This window comes from Myotis yumanensis, unplaced genomic scaffold, assembly GCF_028538775.1.
Source record: "Myotis yumanensis isolate MYYU_CA2020_CCGP unplaced genomic scaffold, mMyoYum1.0.hap1 SCAF_4, whole genome shotgun sequence".
NCBI lineage: Eukaryota > Metazoa > Chordata > Mammalia > Chiroptera > Vespertilionidae > Myotis > Myotis yumanensis.
The window spans coordinates 28,989,683-29,007,852 of record NW_027223755.1 but is presented as its reverse complement, the minus strand read 5'-3'; the positions used below and the strand labels follow the sequence as shown (position 1 = coordinate 29,007,852).

At 52.0% G+C, this 18,170-nt stretch overlaps 1 protein-coding gene across 2 annotated transcripts in view; it reads right to left on the bottom strand.

The window, feature by feature from the left end:
- The window catches only part of TPPP (tubulin polymerization promoting protein), a 37,065-nt gene extending 25,968 nt beyond the window's left edge, over nucleotides 1-11,097 (bottom strand). The window contains exon 1 of one of the 2 annotated variants that reach the window (XM_070411993.1): nucleotides 11,003-11,097. The gene's annotated coding sequence lies outside the window, so the exon portion shown is untranslated. Of the gene's footprint in view, nucleotides 1-5,857; nucleotides 5,938-11,002 lie in introns of those variants that run through there. The other variant, XM_070411992.1, reaches the window with a different exon arrangement.
- Between the last annotated feature and the right edge of the window lie 7,073 nt (nucleotides 11,098-18,170).

Here is an 18,170-nt window from a genome sequence, read left to right as displayed (position 1 = left end):
GATTCTACCTTATATTGAAAGAAGAAGTAATGTCAATCTTACACAAATTCTTCCAAAGAAGAGTACAAGATGGGACATTCCCAATCATTTTATAGGACTAAAATAATCCTGCTACCAAAACTTAATAAGGGTGTTACAAGTAAAGAATAATTTATGGCCCTGGCCAGGTGGCTCAGTTGGTTGGAGCATCATTCATGCACCAAAAAGGTTGTGGGTTCGATTTCCAGTCAAAGCACATGCCTAGGTTTGGGGTTTGATCCCTGGTCGGGGCTCGTACAGGAGGCAACCAAATGATGTTTATGTCTCACATCAATGTCTCTCTCTCCTCTCTCTCTCTCTTTCTCTTCTCTCTTTTTCCCTCTTTCCCTCCCTCCCTTTCTCTCTCTCTAAAAAAATCAACAAACATACCCTTGGCTGAGAATTTTTTAAAAAGAATAATTTATGTCAATCTCACTTATGAATGTAAATGCAAAAATCCTAAACAAATATTAACAAACTGAAGCCAGTAATAAATAAAAAGAATCAATACCTTACAATCAGGTCAGGTTTATGCCAGGAATGCAAGGTTGGTTTAACATTAACATCAATCAATATCATTCATCACACTAACAGAATAGAGGATAAAAATCATATTATCTTCTTAATGAATGCAGGAAAAGCATTCAATGGAGTTCAGCATTTATTAACCATAAAAATTCTTAGCAAATTAGAAAAAAAAAAGGAAATTCCTTAATTTGATACAAACCATCACACTTAACAATAGTGGTCCTGACACAAGGAGAAAAATGAACTGATAAGACAGAATAAAGCCCCAATAGACCCAAGCATATATTGACACATTCAGAATGACAAAGGTGGCCCTGCAGGGAGAAAAAAAAAGGGAAAAGAATGATTTTAGTCAGCGGAGATGGGCTGATTGAATGGACACATGAAAAAAAAAGCACACTGGATCCTGACGCCACCAGCTCAGGCCCATGGCAGACTGAAGCAGGGAGGCAGGGTAATGAGGCTGCAAGAAGATAATGCACAAGAGCATCTGATGTCCTCGGGGCAGGGGAAGATTCCTTACCCAGGACACAAGCATCACTACCCCCAAAGGAAAAGCTTATCAAATGGCACCAAGTTAAAATTAAGAACTTCTATTCATCAAAAAATATTATGGAGGGAGTGAAAAAGCAAGCTACAGGGAAGGAGGAATCAGCTATTAATCATGAACATAGGCTCCTCTCAGTCTATGAGGATCCCTGTTCATCAACAGGGGAGAGACAACCGCCTCTAGGACAAGGGCAAGGACTTGGCCCGGCATTCAGTGAGAGCACACCCGATGCTCAATACACGGGGAAAGTGCAAAAAAAAACCCCAAGGCAGATACCGCCACCCCCTCCAGAATGGCGGACGACTGAAATGGCGGTGATGCCAAGTGCTGGGGGATGAGGAGCAACAGGGAACTGTGGGGCACACGCTTCCAGCTGCCTTGGCCACGTGGACTGCAGCGGGCCATCAGGATAAACGAGGGCCTCCACTCGTCAGCATTCACCAACAGAAACGCTCGCACATGTGCCCCAGAGAGCATCACAGGAAGGTCAGGCAGCTTCATTCACAACGGCCAAAAAACGGAAGTGTCCCGCACCCATCAGCCACACCGTGGGTAAATGACGGTGGTGGGCTCCCAGCACGGCACATACACACTGGACACGTGAGACCACATGAGAGAGCCGCTTACACAGCACTGACAGAAATAAGCCAGCACCGAAGAATGTGTTCTCCGTGGCTCCCTAGATATAAAGGTTGAACACAACTACAATGGAAGGTGGTAAAACCACAGCAAAGGCACAGGGGCCCCCAGGAACAGAAGAGCAGCCACCACATCCGGCCTGGGGACAGCTGGGTGCCAGCATCCCAGGGAAGGCTGGGCGGTGATGGGAGGCTCACATGACCTCCTTCATCCTCCAGCGCCATTCTGTCCACAGCCTGCCCCCCACACAGGCACAGGGGCTTGAGGCCAACCCTGCGCCAGAGGCAGGTGGGACATCTGGCACATGGAGCACCATGGTGGCCACAGACAGACGCCAACACTGTCTTAACTCCTGGTTTGGGATGGGTTGTGGAACAGCGTTAGAAAACCAGAGCGGGGTGGGGGACAGGGAGGGGCCGAGGGTCATCAAGTGGATAGTGGTGAGAACCCTGAGGCAAGCACGGTGTGTGAAGCACGCTTCCTTAGGGGCACCCTGCAGGCTCCTGGGAGCTCATTCCAGTCAGATGTGAGGGGGCATCTGAGTTAACACTGATTCTGGGGCCAGACTCCTGGGTGTGAGGCCCAAATGCACACACACCCCAGGGAAGCTCAACCTGCCCGCCTGGCTCATCCCTTGCCAAGAGGCGATGAGACAGTGGGGAGTGTGAGGCCTAAATGAGGTCACCTAGAGGACGCTGGCTGTTTTGTGACATTCCAGCTAGAGTGAGAGCTCCCCAGGGTGGAGGCCACGCTGGCTCACCTGGCACCTGGCAGGTGCTCAGACATCTGCTGAACAAAAGGGTGCAACAAGGTTACAGGATGAGATCTCGAGAAAAGTGGCCCAGGGCGGGCGAGATCACGCGGAGCCCACACGGGATGCCCCACTTAGCATGCCAAGAAAATTAGAGACTTGTGACCGATGGAGACAAGCTGGGGACATGTGGAGACACTGAGCCACAGGAGAAGAGGCATAAAGGACTCCAGGTGGGTAAGGACGTTTCACAAATCTAATTTAAAAGAGAAAAAGTCACCCAGCTGGTGTGGCTCAGTGGTTGACTGTCGACCTATGACCCAGGAGGCAGCCACGGTTCAATTCCCAGTTAGGGCACCTGACAGGGTTGATCCTCAGTGGGGGGCGTGCAGGAGGCAGTCAATCAATGATTCTCTCATCGTTGATTTCTCTCCCCCTCTCCCTTCCTCTCTGAAATATATATATATATATATATATATATATATATATATATATAATTTTTTTTTAAATCAGCGTGAATGTGGTCTTATTAGGATGAGCTCACAGTGCCCACAGCTGAGAAGCTCAGGTCTCTGAGCGTATGGGGGGTTGCAGAGACATTTTAGTGTGGTGCAAAAGTCAGAAAGCCATCATTTTCTTATACTTTGTGAAAGATTTTTTACATTTGCTCCCAGAGAAGGTCCTGCATTTGGACGTTTAGAGAGTCAATCACAGTCACAACTGAGCTGCCATTATAAGTCTTTGTACAGTAAAGGGAAAATATGGAAGTGAAAACCAGTCTTAATTCCTCTATCAGGAACCGAGATTTGGACACAGTTCCTGGATTTGGATGCTGCGTTCCTGTGGGGAGCTGCCCTTCCTCCATATGCAGTTCCTGGGGCTGCCAACGGATCACAGACCCTGCGCCCTCCCCCGGTGACCCCAGCAGGGCCAAGTAAAGCCATTGCCAGGAACTGGCACTTGAAAGCTGCCCAGGATGCTCTGCGGAGGTGAGATGCCATGGTTAGGGATGGCGTGGATTATGACACTGTGGCTACCTCCCCACCCAAAGAGGAAGCTGATCTCCCAGGAGGGGGCTGAATAGTGGTGAGGGCTCACATGGGATTTGGAGACCCAGGTAATGTGGGCCCCACCCAGGCAGCCCCGCTCCTTCCTTCCCACCTGTTACTTAAGCAGTAGGATCTAGGTGGGTGTCCGTTCTCCTGCCTAGTCCCAGCGTCTGCCTGGTCCTGGGTTTGTAGGCTCAGGTAGACTTGGCACCATGCCCAAACCACCCTCAGTCCAGAGGACATGTGGAGACACTGTGCCACAGGAGAAGAGTTTCTGGACAGGAGCTCAGGGCCTGGATCTCACAGCCCGAGGAGGACCTGATACTTCAAGGTGCCGCAGGGCCCCTTGCTCAAGATCCCCAGATGGCATCTCTGTGCATGCTCCTCCAGCCTCACCAGCAACATCACCAGCTAAATATAGGCCTGGCTCCAAGTCAGCACAGCCTCTCCCCAGGAAGCCTTTCCTTAAAAAAAAAAAAAAAAAATCTTTCTATTACAATTTACTTTCATTATTGTTTTGTTTTGGTTTCACGTGTACAGCATAGTGGCTGGACAATCAATATACTTTACAGAGTGTTCCCCTCGCTACTTCCAGGGTTTCTCAGCCTCTTCCACAGGGAGCAGCTCTGCTGCCTCCCGGGAGGGAAGCCACGAGGACGCAACGTCCCTGAGGACAGTCTGGCTGCTCAAAGGTTTCTCTTAAACCTCCATCAGCGTTGAGTAGTTTTAATTTTCTTTATCAAATGTGCGCATTTTCCACCATTAACATTTATAACCAAGTACATAGTTATTTGTTGCAACTTTAAAGGATCCAGGAAGATCAGCCAAACAACGCAGGAGAGATAAGAATGCAGCACAGCTTCCTCTAATCTCCATCACCTCATCACTCTGTAGAGATGCAGATACTTTTTTTTTTATTGCAGCCCTTAAATTGTGGTACCTTTCTGAGTCAGACCCCTTTGGAAACCATGCCTACAGAACCCTCACTGGCATGCATTTGCAGACGCTCCCAGCTCCCAGGAAGTTCCCCAGCACCACCTCCCCCCACCACCTCCCATCACTGACCCCTGTGATTCCCACTGTGTGATGGGAACAGGGGCTGGTACCAGAGACAGGACCTTGGAATCCAGTTTAAGGCATTGGGAAGCCTTGAGGCCTGATTCACCGCCCCCTACACACACCCCATTTCCTGCCTGTTTGCAGCTCTCCCTCCCCAGCCCCATCACTTCATCCCCGGATGTGATCCCAGTGCACTCAGAGTTCAGGTCAGTTTACTGCTCACTTCCTAGAGGCCAGGGGCTGGTCTAGGCTCTGGGGACAACCCCCGCTCCCGCTCCCGCTCGTGCTCTCGGAGAGGGTGGCCATGGGGAGGGCCTGGAGGCGGTGGCGGCCAGGGTTGCTGGGTCCTTTTATCAGCGTCCCCTAGGGACGCCGCAAGTATCTAATAAATGTCAGGGGAATCAGCCAATGAAATGCGCAGGTGGATGACAGCATAGCCGGCTCGTCCCAAAAGGTGTCGGGTCCTCGGAGAACCCATAACGCCTATCAAAATAGCAGTCCCAACAGGGAAGCGCGAATTAATTTTCCCCCCACCGCGTCGCAAGGCTTCAGTACAAAACCGAAACCGCAGAATAAAGGGTTTCTCAGGACTCACTCTCAAAGGCGGGCACTGGCCCCAGAGGTGCGTGGGAAATGCACCGGCAGCAACCTCTTTATCCTGCGGGTTCGGTACTCACAGGCGATCAGAAGACGGAATACCCCTTGGGAAGCTTCGATTTGCAGACTGTAGGCCTGACCCTTGGCCCGGGAAAGGTGACGTTTGTGCCGGACCCATTGGGCTGGGACCCTGAGAGGGGCAGCGCAGCCCTTGCCCAGAATCACGTTCATTCTGGGCCCCTGGACACAAACGGCCGTTCCGTGCTGTAGGGCAGTGGCTTCATTTCAAACCCGTTTAGTCCTAATTTCCCACTGTCTCGTGGGGAGCGGCACCCCAGGCCCGGGCGTCGCTAAACAGCGCTCCTGCAGCTGGACGTGAAGGGCGGGGAGATACACGGCCGCGCGGCGCAGGAAAGAAGGCGCAAGAGGCACCTCCGCGAAGAAAGGCCAAGGGCCTCGCTTGGGGCCCAATTATAAACCTCCTGTGCTGTGCACCGCCAGTCCCTTCCGCCCCCTCCCGTGCCCCCCTTCCCGCACCCTGCACAGCGCCGACCGCCGGGCAGCCCGGGCGCAGGTGGCGGGCGGCGCAGGCTGGCCCGAGGCCCTGCGTCCCCGAGGGGTGTCCGTCTGCCCGGTGCCCCGGTACCGAGCCCCGCGATCGCTTACCTCGCAGACGCAGGGACTGCTGCAGCGGCGCCTCCGCGACTCGGCCGCGCGCAACCGAGTGCCTGGCGGTGCGCTCGCGCCGCCGCCGCCCCGGCCCCGCCCCGGCCCCGCCCCCACTGGTCTGCTCACGCCCCCCCAGCCTCGCTTCGCCGGCTCCACGGCCCCACCCGCCCCCGAGCGCCCCACGCCTCCCAGACCCCCCACCCAAGCCTACCGCCGGCCCCGTCCACACTGGCCCGAGCTTGCCTCCAGCCTCGCCCCGGCCCCCACCCCAGCCCACCCGGGCGCTCCGGGCCCCGCCCCCGTCCTTCCAAGCCGGGGGAGCGCGCCGGACGCACCGAGGCCGGTCCCAGCGCCGCCTCTGCCTTACAAGGCCGTCTCTGCGCAGGCCACCGGCTCTACGCCCAGGGCCGTGGGAACCTCGCGGGGCAGTGCCCGTAGGGCCCGCAGCCGGGTCTCCGCGCCACCTCCTACCAGGACGCTGGCGATGGAGGGTGGAGGTGGAGGGAAGAATGGGTGCGCAGACGGGCCTTCCAGGATGGGGCGGCCGAGAGCACTGGCCTCTTCGCTAAGGCGCTCGGGCCAGGAGGGGGACCGGGGTGGCGAGGGACTCGGACCCCACGGAAGGTGGGAAGGTCAGGGAGCGGGGAGTGGGCCGCGTCCGGAGATTTGAGGAGCGGGTACCCGGGGGAAGGGATGTGCGGCGAGCACCTGGGTGGAGCACCGAGGCAAGGCAGCAGGTCCGTGCCCAGCACCAGCAGCAACATCAGCACCATGGGCAGCTGGCTCGCCTTCCCCGGGACAAGCAGCGGCTGCACCACCACCTCAGCCTCCACTCAGCTGCGGCCTTCCTTCTTCCTATGGACAAAGTGGGTCTCCCCTGGTTGCCTGTGTGAAAAGCGTCATCCTGAAACCCTCTTCCAGTTTCTTTGCCCTCCCCTCCCCTTCCCTCCCCTTCTTTGGGACACCTGCTGCCTGTTCCCCCCACCCGAGGAGAGAGGCAGGTCTGCCTTCAGCAGAAGGTTCTCCAGCCAGGATGACAGGGAGTACTGGCCGGAGTGCTGGGACTTGGGGTGTAGGGGTCTCCCCTCACCCTCCAGGACCCTCCAGTGGAAGAGGTCTCCTCAGGCTACTGAGAGGCTCAGCCTCCAGGGGGGGAGGGTGGCCCTGAGATCACTTCTAGCTTCACTGCTATGGTTCCCTTGGAGCTAGCCAAGGAGCCCCACCCCAGGCTCTGTCTTCAACCTCCTGGCTAAAGACCTCCCCCCCCCCCCCCCCAATCACCACACACGCACACACGTGCAGGCACACACACAGGCTCTGTCCTCTCTCTCCCAGCGGCAGATGCCCTCCCTATAAACACTTCTAGATTCTATCCTCATTCTCCTCAATGAAGACCCCCTGCGCACACATTCCCATCCTCCAGGTGTGTCCTGTCAGCACCTCAGCTGACCCACAAGCACCTGAAGCAGGAGTCAGCCTGTGGGAGCACAGCTTCCAGGCTCACCGCAGAGTCCAGCCAGGTCAGGGAGCCTGGCAAAGGCGACAGAAGAAGTTGGGGTGCTGAGCCTGAGAAGGGGTGATAGGTGTTGGCTGTCCACTAGACCACAAGTGAGAGAACATGGTTTCCTGATGCTCAGGGAGCCATGGTGGCTGCTGTACAGCCCTCACGGTGGTCCTGGGTCCCAACGCCTTCCTCTCAACCCTGCTGGTTTCTACTTCCGCTTAAAACTGGCCCAAGGATGGGCTTCTAATTCTCATTCCCCTGAAAAGTTCCATACCCCAGAGGCCAGGCAAGTCCGAAAACTTAGAGTTGGAGAAACAGGGAGAACTCGAGCAGGTCCCCCTGAGGCCCCACTCTCCGGACTCACGGTTCTGTTCCATTTAGATTGAAGCTGGGCTGTGCCATCTCTGTGTCCATACAGGCCTGGAAGTTATTAACAATGCAGATGAAGAAATGAAAAACACTGCTAGTACGTTCCCATAGTCGCGTAAGCCAGGTGATGGTTTGATTCCATTTTTCAAAGCCAGCACAAGTGCTCTGACATACGTGCAGTGATTTTGCCAACCTTTTCCTCCATCTTCATGTGCCCCACCCCGCTTTGTCCTCTTCCCTGTGTCTCTTATAACAACACTCTCATTGGGTTTTGGGCCATCGGATAATCTAGGATGAGCTCATGTCGAGGTCCCTAATTATATCTGCAGAGATCTTTCTCCAAATGCAGCCACATTCTGAGGTTCTGGTGGGCTGTCACCCAGTACAGATGCTCTTCCTGGCTCTCCGGCAGAGGTCATCTCGACCCAGCAGCCATGGCAGGTCACCAGTAGATGTCTCCAAGTCCCTCGCTGCCCGCCACCCCCCCTCCCCTGCCCCCCAGCCCCTGGCTTCCTGAGCAGGTTTTGTGTCACACAGTGGGGAGCATACAGGACAACCCTGCATCTGAGTCTCGGATAGTGGTGGCAAGGGAAGGGTCCCACCCAGGCTCCCTGACAGCCCGCCGCTGAAACAGCCACCCAAGAGCCAAAGATTTAAAATTACCAAGACTGATTTTAAGTTTATTGCCATTAAAATTAATTTTGATTACTTCCTATAAAACTTTCTAAAGAATGCTGAAGAATTTATTTAAAAGCTACTTAAACTCATAAACTTATCAACGTTACTAACCAACAAGAGTAAGCACATTGTACCAAGTCCATTTTGAATTCACTTTCTTCCTTGAATAACATAGACATGTTTAGAAAACTATGAATGTCTTTTAAAATATGGTTTCCAAACAGAGTAAATACAGTTCATTAAAATCACATGTAGCCAAATAAATAAATAAATAAATAAAAATGGAGGAACACCGGTTCCCTCTTGGCTCTCTTAGAAAGAGTGGAGGCCTTGCAGGCAGAGGGAATTGGTGGGTCTTGGGCGCCCCTTCTGGGCACTGGAGTTAAGGGTGGGAAAGGGAAGGGTCTGGGAGATGGGCACACATTTTCTTTCTTTTATTTTAAACACCTTCTTGGGCCAGTCCCCTCCAAGCTCCAGGTCATCAGGCACCATGGTCAGGGGTAACTCTGGAGGAGTGTCTGCTTCAACCTCAATGAGCAGCTGAGCTCCACACTGGGGCCCAGGGACAGGTTGGTCCTGATCCATCCCCGAGGGGTGTGGAGGGTTAGGGATATGGAGGCTCACTTGGCTGAACCTCCTGGCCCAGCAGAGTCACCTCCTGTTTAGGTTCTGGAACTTGGTTAGGCTGGAGGGGCACTCATCCTGGGGGCCTGCCCCTCAGCTAGCTCCTTCACAGTGATGATGGTGGGGGGCGGCACACTCTGGAAGGGCGGCCTGGGGGCTCCTGAGGTGGCACTTTCAGCAGGTGAGTGGCTTAAAAAACTGTGGGACATCTACACAATGGAATACTATGCTGCTGTAAAAAAGAAAGAACTCCTACCATTTGCAACAGCATGGATGGAACTGGAGAGCATTATGCTAAGCAAAATAAGCCAGTCAGAGAAAGATAAAGATCACATGGTCTCACTCATTTGTGGAATAAAATGAATAACATAAACTGATGAACAAAAATAGATCCAGAGACATAGAAGCATCGAATAGACCCACAAACCTCAGAGGGAAAGCAGGGGAGTGAGAGGGGGTAAGAGATCAACCAAAGGACTTGTATGCATGCATATAAGCCTAACCAATGGACACAGACACTAAGGCGTGGGGGGTGAGAGCCTGTGCTGGGGGCAGAAGCAAGCAGGGAGAGGTCAAGGTGGTGGTGGTGGGGGGGGCGCGGAGGAGACATAGGTAATATTTTCAACAATAAATAATTTAAATTAAAAAAAAAAGATTGGGCATGGCAGCACCAGCTTGGTAGCAAAACCCTGGGAAGCATCCCGAGGCCCATCCACAGCAGGGGGGCAAGTCAATGTGGTGTGGAAGGACATAGCCACAGAAGCAAAAGCAAACGGACTGCAGTGACACAATGTGGACAGTCTTGGCAATTTGGTATCAAGTGAAAAAGGCAATTCCCCAAAGATTCAAACTTTACATACACACAATGTCCCTTCTATTAAAAAAAAAGGCAACCAATGTATTGCATATACTTTTTAGAAATATGTGTAAACTAGACTACTAAATTAAAAGGAAAACATGAAAATGAAGAACATGGGTAGGGTGCAAGGACTTGGAATGAGGGCCACATCAGCAGATGTAGACCATGTCAGGACCCTGCTCTTTTTTTTGAGTGGTGGTCCTTCTTCTGTTATCAAAATTAAATAACTAGCCCTGGCTGGGTAGCTCAGTTGGTTAGAGCATAGTCCTGAAGCACCAGGTTGCAGGTTCAGTCTCTGGTCAGGGCACATATAAGAATCAACCAATGAAAGCATAACTAAATGGAAAAACAAATCTATGTTGTTGTTTTTTCTCTCTCTCTCTTTCTCCCTCTTTCTAAAAAAATTAATCAAACAAACAAACATTAAGTAAACTTACAAAGCATGTCATGCTTAGATCAATGATGAGTCTGTGTGCCCAAACCAGGGTTATGATTAATGTAACTCTGTGCACCAAGGTGCAATGCAAGTGTGTGGTGGTGATGGGGCAACTGCTGTTGACTGAGCGTCACTCTGAGCCAGGCACTGGGCGGCCGTGCTCATGATCACTCAGTGGGTCTTCTCACGCATCCTGCTCTGGGAAGTAGGTATTAATACTCCCTTATTTCCTCATGAGGAAATATGGACTCAGAGGTTTAAGAAGTTACTCAAGGTTATCTAGCACCAGCAACACTTTTCCCTACATCCTTTATCTCCTAACTGTCCACCCATCACTTTATATTTGATGCATTGCAAAGCTGGAGGCAGATATCAGCACACCTCACCGCAAGCATATGATGCTTCAGTTTTAGCAACAACCATTTTGTACTCTATCTGCTTCCATCTCCACATTCACACCTCCTACAGTTAAGAATAATTTTGCCCCTCACATTTTCTTCCATTCCACACTCACCTTTGTTGCCATTTCAGTAGCATCCCTGAGAACACTGTAACTGCTTAACACGTCAAACAAGCAACCCAGAAGTCCTAACCTCAGTTCCCAGGCAGCCTTTGACCCTCCTTGCTCTTACCCTTGCGTTGGAGGCTCAGTAACCAGCAGTCCTGACTTACCTTCATCTTTATGGGGGGCGCTCTCTGGGCTGACGGGAGTGATGGAGCTCGGATTCGAGCACGTAGACAGCCCCAGAAACTCCCTAGGTTCACTCACTCTGCAAGGTTGGAGCAGAAAAAACACACGTATCAACAAAGAAGGCCCTGGCTGTGGGGTCGAGCTCACAGAGGCCGCTGGAGGCTGCCAAGTGCCATACAATTGCCTGGTTATTGTGGTTCTCCTCTTACCTGCACAGTCGCAGGGACAGGCAGCTCCTGGGGGGTTGAGTGCTTGAGAGCTTACTGTACAATAAGCAGGCCCACACCTCGCGCGGAAAGGACCCCCCCATGCTTGTCGGTGGGATGGCTCAGAGATGCTCCCACCCACCAAGAGAAAATTAGAACAAGCCACATGGTGGATCTTAGCTGAGTGAAACTTCTTTAAAATTAGACAAGTGGCAGCTTCATATGTGTGACTGATCCTACTCCCTAGTCATATGCTCATTTCATTGGTCAGCACCATGGTTTCTAGCCAACCATTCAAGTTAATATCCCGTAACAGATAAACAGACTAGGAAAAAAACACCTCCCAATACCTTTGTCTGATAACTACCACTAGAGACAGACACTTTCTAAAGTCTAAACAATGTTTTAAATTAAAATATGCCCATGATTAACACCCTCTCACTCCACAGACACTCAGTGAGTGGACTCTTGCCTGTTGGCGTGGTTCCGACAGAGGCCTGGCCCCAGGGGCGCTGGATGAACAGCGGGTGAGTTTAGAGGGTGAGAACGCCATATCCACACGCTTAAAACACAGGAAGATGCCTTATAGAACTAGCCTTCTAATGACAAAGGCAACCTGTGGTCATTGTGCGATCAGGTAGATACTGTGGGGAACCAAGAGTTTATAACCTACATTCAAGTTGTGAGTATATTTCTTGTTACTCAATTTGAGAAGAAGACTTTTAGTGGCTGTACAGTTTTGTCACAAGGACAAAGTATACTATTTAAAATGTGCGCCTGGATCTGGGTTATGATCTTTATAATGGGCAACTTCCTGCCTTTGTGATATTAGAGGTGAAAAGTCATGTGCACTCTGGGTTGGCCTGTGTGCCTTGCTCTTGGGGCAGAGCTGTCATTGCGAACGTGTTTACTCAGCATCTACTTGACTCCGGAATGAGTAAAGGACAAGCCCTACTTAACCAAACACAACTATAAACCACTGAAAGGGCATCCAGACATTGAATGTTGCAGAAGACAGAAGAGAAATGGGCACTACTTACATTGGTGCCCGAGTTCAGGTGTTCGTCATGAAGAATATAGAGAAGAATTGTTATGATTTTTAAGTAAGGTAAGTGCAAAAGCTATATAAATGGCTACTAGTGTCAATAATGTTAAATGAAACCAGTTTATTTTTTATTTTGTCATCACAATATTTTTAACTATCTCATTATATATGAATTATTTAAGCAATTTTAGTTAAGAAAAATACATAGCTTTTTTTCTGAAAGATAAAACAACTCCAGTAAGCTTGTAAACATACCCGTGTGCAGGGAAACTCTATTTCCTGTGAGGGCATATATGATAATTAATAAAATGAAAAATGAAGTAGTTGTTGACATTGAGCTTGTTCTTAAACAAAATTCAAGTCCAGGGAAAGGGTCTCTGGCAGGCGGTGCCCTTCCTCCCAATCCTTGTGCTATGGTCTGAATTGTGTCCCCTTCAATTTCATACGTTGAAGTCATCTCTTCAAATACAGTCGCATTCTAAGTGTTCATTAGTTACTGCACAAGGGGAACCCCCCAGAAAAGGGAGCAGGGAAAGGTCACCTTGGGCGGGGGCGGGGTGGGGGGGTTCAGAGGGAAGCAGTGAGAGACGTTTGAACAAGAGTGGGCGGGAGCCCTAGCCCGTTTGGCTCAGCAGATAGAGCATCGGCCTATGGACTGAAGGGTCCCAGGTTTGATTCTGGTCAAAGGCTCATGCCTGGGTTGTGGGCTCAGTCCTTAGTAGGCAGCGAACAAGAGGCAGCCAATTAATGATTCTCTCTCATCATTGATGTTTCTATCTCTCTCCCTTTCTCTCTGAAATCAATATATATAATTTATTTATAATTTCTTTTAAAGAGGGAGCAGGAAGGGTGCTGCCATGTGCATCTGTAGGTCAGGAGGAGAGCCAGGCCAGCAAAGGCCCCGGGTTTGGCAAGAAGGAGGTTTTTAGGATTACCAAGAGTAATGGTGGGAAGGTAGGCCATGGTGTGGTAGGCTTACAAACTTACCCAAGGGTTCTCATTCTTTTCCCGTATGAGGAAAGGGAGTAAATGATAATTCACAAAATTAAAAAGGAAGTTGTTGACACTGAGCATATCTCACACTAAATTCAAGCCAATACTTAGTTGAGTTTGAGTACTGGTGTCTCAGAGTCTCCTGGGTCCTAGAAAAGGACCTCATTGTGGGGACAGCACCTGTCCTCCCACCTCTTGTGACATGTGTACCTGTGTTTTCTCTTTCGTAAGAAACTGGGAATGGGATTGCTGGCTCATATGATAAATATGTATTCAGCAAACTGCTTTCTAACGTGGTGTGGTTCTGCCTTCCCACTAGCTATGTGGGAGACTTCCAGTCTCTCTTCAGCTTCGTGAACACCTGGTACTGCTGGTCTTCTGACTTTATCCTCGCTGTCTGTAGTGGTACCTTCTGCTGTTCACCGCAGCCCCCAGCGCCCAGTGAGGCTGATCGCCTTTTCACGTGCTTCTTTGCCATCCATAGTTCCACCTTGGTAAACAGCTTGTTCAAATCTTTTGCCAATTTTAAAACCTGGGTCATTTTTCTCATACTTGAGTTTGGAAAGTTCTTTATATTTTTCTGGATACAAGTATATGATTTGCAAATATTTTATTTGTGGCTTCTATTTTTAAAATATATTTTTATTTATTTTGGAGAGAAAGGGAGAGGTAGCGAGAGATAGAAACATCAATGATGAGAGAGAATCATCGATCAGCTGCCTCCTGCACACCCCCCACTGGGGATCGAGCCTGCAACCCAGGTATGTGCCCTTGGATGGAATAGAACCCAGGACCTTCAGTCCCCAGGCCGATGCTCTATCCACTGAGCCAAACCAGCTAGGGCTATTTTTATTTTCTCAATGGTGCCCGTTGAGGAGCAAGTGTTTGTAATGTTGATGAGGAGTAGCCCAAGAAATGGGCCTCACCGGGAGTCAGCCCTGCTGGCGGGATCCCAGGCAGAGCGAGTGCAGAAATGATGTAACACAAACATGCACACCACACACACACACACACACACACACACACACACACCGCATCGCACACACAGAGCCATGCCCACACAGAAGCAAAGGACCGTGACTAAGTGGTCCTAGCCACCAGGCGACCTGGAGCCTTGTCCCAGCTCTGGATAAACAGGAAGGATGTGGCACAGGGACATCTGTACCTGTCTGTGGCCATCCTTGTATTTAAAATGTAAGATTTTTATACATTGATGAGGCTTTTGACCTGTTGTGTGTGGCCCCGTGTCATGTAATCAAATGCACCCGTCCTGTTGGACACTGGAAAGGAGAAAGAAGGCCAGGGCAGTTCCCAGCCTCCCACTGTGACTCATGACCCAGGGCTCCTCCCCAAGGTGTCGGGCTGGGTCCTAACCCACACCCTGGGGAGCGGGACAGCCACTCCAGCCCACCTGGCCCTTGGGCAGCAGGAGCTCCTCACACTCGCCTGAGGCCTGAGGCCGGCTGTCCCTGGGGGCTGCTGCCCTACCTGCCTCACAGCCATAGTGTGAATGTGGACCCGTGGGAGTGCTGTGCACAGCCTGTGGCGGGAGCACCCAGGGCACTGAAAGAGCATCTGAGACGCGTTTGTCAATAGAAAAGCAACATCAATGAGAACGGGTTCTAGCCTGTTTCAGCCATGTGCTTCCGCGGAGGGGCCAAGCTTTCGTTTCTCTTCCCCTAGAAACTAACATGAGAACAGATGGTTTATAATTATTTCTGGAAAGTGAAAAGGGCCACCCACTGAAGCCTATTTGCAGCTCGAGGAGCAGGAGGAGGGGCCCCCAGTGACACCCCCAGCTGCTCACTCAGGTGGGGGGAGCTCTGTGGAGCAGAACCCCATCCCCTCCCTGGGCAGTCTTGATCGAGTGCTTTTGTTTTTGTTGCCTTTGGGTCTGGCTATCTTTCCTGATTCACTCCACCTGGCTCTTACTGCATTCTTCCACATTCCCTCCGAACCTGGGTCGCAGTTGGAGGATATAAACTTGCACTTGTGTATATCCTAGTGGAAATATTCATCCTTTTGCATGGGTCTGCTCGAATGCCATCAAAATCAGCTTTAAGCCCTGACTGGTTTGGCTCAGTGGATAGAGCGTCGGCCTTCAGAATGAAAGGTCCCTGGTTCGATTCCGGTCAGGGGCATGTACCTTGGTTGCGGGCACATCCCCAGTGGGAGGTGTGCAGGAGGCAGCTGATCGATGTTTCTCTCTCATCGATGTTTCTAACTCTCTATCCCTCTCCCTTCCTCTCTGTGAAAAGTCAATAAAACATATTTTTTAAAAAATCAGCTTTAAAACATGTCCTGTATGTCTCCCAGGGCTCACACTCATTCTGAGTTTCATGTAAAACATTTAAGTCTGACATAATGATAAAGCGGAGGAGACACAGCCCAGAACTTTAAACCTCACAGGCGAGGAACTTGGAGGCCAGAGTGCAGCGTGCATTAAAAGGACGTCCACCGTGTTTCCTCTAACATTAGCTGGGGCAGTTTGTGGAATCCTGCTCTCCCTTCGTATCATCCAGGATGTGTTTTGTGTCATTTTCCACGGGTGTGGCTTTTCTTCACACCTCTGCAGTGGGCACTCTCCCTGTCCGGCCGTCTTCCCACGAGATCTCACCCTCACCAGTGTCACTCCCACTCATGTTCTGAAGACTCTTCAGGATGCTCCTGTCTCCAGCTTCAACATGGAGCATCCGATGGCCAACAGCCTCCCCCGTGTCCCCCGCAGTGCCCTCCGAGGGCGTTGGTATCTTGTGGACTTTATCCTCTGGAGTGCGGGCTGCTTCTAGTGACTCACAGAAAAGACAATGGGATGCCACCTCCACGGCTGGTTAGAGGGGCTGGCTTCCCTTCCCCTGCTGCCCTCTCTCACGCCCTCTCATTTGCTCAGCTGCCCTGTTATGAGAGGCTCTGTCATGTTGGAACATCGATGTGATGAGGACTAGAAGGAGGCCCCTGGCTGACAACTCATAAGGACCGCCCCTGCCCACAACCTGGTGATGAGCCTGGAGGGGTCCTCCCAGTCGGGTGAGACCACAGCCCTCGCCAGCACCTTGATGAAGCTTCTTGAAGATCCAGGGCCAGAGCACCCAGATGAGCTGAACTGGACCCCTGACCCGGACACTGGGAGGTAATAAGGGTACTGGTTTAAGTGGCTGCATTTTAGGGTAATCTACACTAATAAAAGAGAAACATGGTAATTAGCGTATGACCGCTACCCTTCCCATTGGCTAATCAGCATATCCTTATGCAAATTAACTGTCAGCCAAGATGGCGGCCAGCAGCCATGCACTGAAGCAAGCAGGGAGACTTGCTTGCTTCAGTGACTGCGGACTCCAACGTTCCCCGCCTAACTTGCCGGCCTCTCAGCTGCAACTCTAAGCAACTATGTACTATGTTGCAAATATGAAGCTAAACAAAACCCCAGAACCAGCCGGACTGAAAGCCAGCCAGACCGCAACATTGTATCGATGTTTTCAGCAGCGAGACCTCAGAGCTAAAGCTGGCCCAGAATGAAAAAAGAAAAGAAAAGAAAACAAAGAGCGGTTGGGAGCTTCAATCACTTGCCCAGACTGGCCAGGCACCCCAGTGGGGACCCCCCACCCTGATCCAGGACACCCTTCAGGGCAAACCAGCCGGCCCCCACCCATGCACCAGGCCTCTATTCTATATAGTAAAAGGGTAATATGCCTCCCGGCACCGGGATCAGCGTGACAGGGGGCAGCGCCTAAACCCCCTGATCGCCCTGCGGCTTTGTGTGTGACAGGGGGTGAGGCCACAACCTCCCTATCCGCCCTGCTCTGTTCATGACAGGGGAAGGCGCCTCAACCCCCTGATCAGCCCTGCTCTGTGCCTGATAGGGGGGAGCTCCCCAATCCCCTGATTGCCCTGCGGCTCTGTGTTTTACTGGGTGCAGCGCACCAACCCCCGCCCCCCCACGGGCCCTGCTCTGTGTGTGACAGGGTAGAGCCATAACCTCTCCATCAGCCCTGCCCCGAGTGTGACAGTGGCGGCGCCCCAACCCCCTGATCGGCCCTGCTCTGTGGGTGATAGAGGGTGGCGCCCCAACCCCCCTCCACGGGCCTTGCTCTGTGTGTGACAGGGTAGAGCCATAACCTCCCCATTGGCCCTGCCCTGAGTGTGACAGGGTGCAGCGCCCCAACCCCCTGATCCGCCCTGCTCTGTGTGTGACAGGGGGCGGTGCCCCAACTCCCCTATCGGCCCTACTCTGTGAGTGACAGGGGGGAGCTCCTCAACCCCCTGATCGACCCTGCTCTGTGTGTGACAGGGTACGGAGCCCCAACCCCCCTGATCGGCCCTGCTCTGTGAGTGACAGGGGGCAGCGCCCCAACCCCCTGATTGGCCCTGCTCTGTGAGTGACAGGGGGCAGCGCCCCAACCCCCTGATCGGCCCTGCTCTGTGCGTGACAGGGGGTGGCGCCGCAACCTCCCAGTCGACCCTGCCTTGAGTGTGACAGGGGGTGGTGCCCCAACCCCCCAATCGGCTCTACCCTGAGCGTGACTGGGGGTGGCATTGCAACCTCCCGATCCGCCCTGCTCTGTGCATGACAGGGGGCGGCGCCCCAACTCCCCAATCAGCCCTGCTCTGAGCCTGACCAGGGGCTGCGCTTAGGGACTGGGCCTGCCCTCTGCCACCCGGGAGCAGGCCTAAGCCAGCAGGTCGTTATCTCCTGAGGGGTCCCAGACTGGGAGAGGGCACAGGCTGGGCTGGGGGACCCCCCTCCCCAACCTGCCCCCCTCCCCAGTGCACAAATTTTTGTGCACCGGGCCTCTAGTTCTACTATAATATCCCAACGTTTTCTGGGAAATCTGCTCTTTGATGTCCAAATGCCCTAGAATAGACATGTTTAGTTCTGAACTCAGTATGTGTCTCCTCCTGTGAGTC